Here is a 4,770-nt window from a genome sequence, read left to right as displayed (position 1 = left end):
GGGGAGGGGGGTAACTCAATATCCTCTCTATTTTACATTAGTTTGTTCTTGTTATTGCTTCCATATTTGTATTCCCTTTTTCGAACGGTTTGGAAGGCTTTATTTAAGGTGAGGGTTTTCGAAAATAGTCTCTCTATCTCTACGAGGTAATACTAAGGTATGTGTACACTCTACTCTCTCCATACTCCACTTATAGAGTTATATTGGTATGTTATTGGGGTTGTTAAAGGAATATAGTAAATTTTATCATTTTTTTTAACTACTTTTTAACAAGTATTTCAAATCAAACATAAAAAAAAAGTAAAAAATATACGAATAGAGTATATGTTAAGGCTAAAATAAAGATGTTCAAATTAAATGCAATTTTTTTAAAAGAAAAATGTTTGGTAACTCATATTTTTCTTGATACACTAAAAATGAAAAAGGTCTTGTTGGTAAAATTTACGTGTGCTAATCTAATTGGAACAGCACGCATGCGGAGCTTTTTATAATGACGTGGGGTTTTGCTATTGGATAAGACATGCAAATGGTGGGTCCCAAAAAGGGATTTAATCAAAGTTCGTAATGTGGGACGTGGAAAATGGTAAGAGTAAATCCCACATATATCCTTCCTTTGTTGTTGTTTTTTCGTTGTTCGGTATTCATATTAGAATCTAGCTAAATCTATATTTACGTTGAAAAAACTTATATTATGAGATAAAATATTTTCTAATAAAAACGATTTTGTTTTCATAGAGATTCAAATTTGAAATCTTGAATTAAGAAAGAAGAAATAGTTATCACGTCACCACAACGTTCTTTAGTTCCTTTGTCGGCTTGATATATATATTATCCACATTCGGTTTCTGTTTTAAAAAACTTTCCCCTTCATGTTACTTCTTTTTTACCACCTTACCATTTTATGAGACGCTCCAAAAAAAATTATTTAATATTTTTAAAAAATTTTATTATTAAAATTTTAATATTTAATTCATATCTTATATAAAAATTGAGATTATGATCTCAAGATTGTAATTTTGAAATAACTTTATTTTTAAGTAAATGACTTTTTATGATTTTCTACTCTGTCTGTCCTTTTCTATTTGCCAAATTCTATGTCCCAATAGGTAACAACTATTAAAACAAGTTGTCAATATTTATAAATTAAAAAATCAATGTATATTTCTAATAAAATAGGGTGTAATTTTTATTTTTTATTTCTTGTGGATATGGGTAAGTACATATATTTATGATTAGGAAAAGCGACCTAATGCAGATTTACTGGATAATACACATAAAATTGTCACTTTTAAGTAATTAATTAAATTATCTATTCCTTTTTGTCAAATATTTTTTTATAATATACAATCTGGTTTGTTTTAAATGCCGACCATGTACGAATTATTTGTTTGCTTGTAAGTTGTATCATGTTTAAAGTTGCTTTTCTTAAAAAATATTTTTATTTTGAAGTTTTTAGAATTTAAATAATATTTTATATGGTAATTATATATCGTGTTATCTCGACTAATTCATTTAATAACTTGCTTATCCATAAGCATATACGCATAGAATAAAAATAACATCGAAGACAATGATCCTTATTTATTTGAAATTTATACTTTAAACTTACTCTTGTAAACTCAGAATCTTAATCAATGTTATATTTGTTGCACATATGACATATGAATAAGTATAAAACATCTTAGTTTTTCCACGAATAACAAAGCTTTAATTAATTTATATTTTGACTAGTAATTTTCGTACACATTATCTTTTAGTTATTTAATTTGGAGAATTTATACATTACTATTTTTATCATTTGTTTTTGTTTAATTATCTTTTTAAAATTATAATCCTTTCATGAACAATTAAGATATTTGCCTTATTAAAGAAGCATGCTTAACAAAACCTATAAGATAAAGACATATAAACTATGCCAACAAATTAAATTAAATTAATTAATATCTTTCATAAAATAATACTAAGCAAATGAGTCACAATTGTAAAAATTAGTCTATGATGACAAGATTAGCACTTTCTATATAGCACCCTTTCGAAGTGGCCATTGGCCAAATCATGAAATTATTTTAATTATATATTTTTTTTTACCTTAATAATTATCTACATAATTTTTGAAAAAATAATTTTTTAAAAAAAGTCAAGAAAGGGGGACTAATGTCGGGTACGGAAAAAAACATTAAATTTTATTATCCAGTTGTTGCCAACCTGCTAGCAGGTGGCATAGCTTTTTTTCACTTTGCGTAATAATCGATAGAAATTTATACGTACTCGATGCTTATATTATGTAAATAAAAATATAGTAATATGTATATTTAGATACTTATAATTGTAAGTAATTTTATTCAATAATATCAACTGATATCCTAAAATACATAATCAGGTTAAATTATACCGATAATATATTTAAGAAAATGTGATATAAATCCTATTGAATGTTACTTTAAACATTTAAGCAAAGAATAATAATAAATAATTTGGTTATGTTGTCGGCTACCTACCTTGGCATTCTCTATTTCGAATTTAAAAACTGGTATAATAATACTTTTTAAAAAAACTATTCTTTTCTTTATCTTTTAACGAGTATTAATTTCATTTATTAATATTACTAGTTCGAATAAATAGGATATGATTTTAATTGAGAAACTTATAGCATATATTTTGATTTGAGGGCCCTTGTATCTTTTATAATTAATTATTAATTATATCCAATTTAAATAAGCCACACCTTGTTCAAGCTAATAAACAAAGTATATTTATACAAATGTTCTGAAAAGCATTTACCTTAAATTTCATATGATTATAATGACGATGAAATCACTCAAATTGGAGAAGAAATATTCACAAAAATCGTTGAAAGAAGTAATTAAATTATTAACTAAATAATAATAACGATAAAATATTCACAAGATCAGTTGAGGGAAAATAACTAAATATCTAATTAGTGAAAAATGGTGGCAAAGTAAAAAATAATTAAAATTAATAATTTATATATTTTAAATAAAAATTATTGATTTTTTTGCTACCCTATGCCCTAGCGAAAATATATTGGTAAAGTAATGACCAGTTGTGAAAATAATATGAGTAAAGTTTGATAAATAAATGCACGAATGGATACCTTTTCTTCACATAATTATTGTATGCACTTTACCCCATTATGCTTATTAATTTGGGACTTTGTCTTTTTTTTTTTTTTTACTGTCATTTATTTAAATCTTATCCGTTGTAGTTTTTACTTTTTCTTCATAATAATAAAAAATAAAATGCCCTTCTCTTCTTCATGATTTTTTTTTTGAAGAGATTGCAATGCACGTCCATAATATTCCTAATTTAAAACCTTTTGTTCGAAAGAAAAAAAATATTATAGAAAAATTATACAGTATAACAATTATTTTTTATAATAGTATTTTATTATAACTATCAATATATTTTAGAACCAATTTTTAAGGTTATGTACATTCAATTTTACTTGGCGTTTGTTGATTTTGTTTAGTATTTACTATATGTTTATTAATTATACTTTGAAAATTCAACTTTCACAAATATTACTTTAAAAATAATTTAATGAAAAGGATAATATTAAAATGAAAATAATAAATCTCTTTGATTTGTTAAAATTGATAAGAAGAGGAATCTATATTTAGTACTCTATGAGCGAGAGCCATGTAAAATAAAATTGAGGGAGTATAAGTTTCCAACATTTCTGCTATACCAATAAAAAAGATATATGAACAAACTACACTTCATATTATGAACGTTAAGGTAACATTTTGTGCAAATTTCTCCCACATTAAACATATTTGAGATATAATGTGAATATGTAAGGACAAGTTGTGAAAATTCCTAAATAAGGGTTTAATTTATCTATTTTCATTAGGCGTCACACTTTTAATTAAATGCGATTTATTTTAAGATTCATTTCATCATATCTTCCTGTTCAAATTTAAAAACACAAATGTCAAATAATTTTATATGTATTTTAGACTTTTTAATTGCACATATATAAAATACCTTGTGTCTTTTAATGATTCTTAGTGGGGGGAAATCACTTATTCCATAAGTAATTTAAGGATGTTATTTATGTACTATTTTACTAATCAAAGATCGGGTAATTAATGGATCTCCTTTATCGTGTTTCATTGAGATGTTTATTAATCTAATATTTTACTAATAAATATATAAAAATAATATATCTTGTTTTGTACTTTTCCCATTGGTTGGAGTCTATCAAGAATAGCATATGGAAATATTAATTAGTCATAGCTTATCCACATTTGACCTAAACTTATTGATTAAAATAAGCTAAGAGAGAAGAAGTACGTCCATTCTCCAATAAACAACTAGCAAGCTTTTTTTGCACTATTCACGCGATAACATTGTTTATTATAAGAATAAAAAAATCGAAAGGGGAGCTCTACAACAATAGTAAAACTATATCTCTATGTAATCTATATGTCATGGATTCGAGTTGTGAAAACAATTACTAGTATACTTGCATTAGAATAGATTATCTATATCATATTCTTTGAAATACGATTTTTTTTCAAATTTCGCTGACACGAGATATTTTGTGCACCGAGCGGCTCTGACTACCTAGAACATACTAATTCGGAGGGAGTTTCTCATGGTATTGTTAAACCACTAATAGTGCTTCTTAACTTTTCTGTTGACCTTGTTTTCTTTAAGGTAAAAGATGGTTAAAATCCATTTGATTAATTTTCTTATTTAAAAATAAAAAGAAACTATATGAATCCATATGAAGATTCTAATCAT

This window comes from Solanum tuberosum, unplaced genomic scaffold (assembly GCF_000226075.1).
Source record: "Solanum tuberosum cultivar DM 1-3 516 R44 unplaced genomic scaffold, SolTub_3.0 scf00210, whole genome shotgun sequence".
NCBI lineage: Eukaryota > Viridiplantae > Streptophyta > Magnoliopsida > Solanales > Solanaceae > Solanum > Solanum tuberosum.
Note: the sequence above shows the minus strand (reverse complement) of the source record.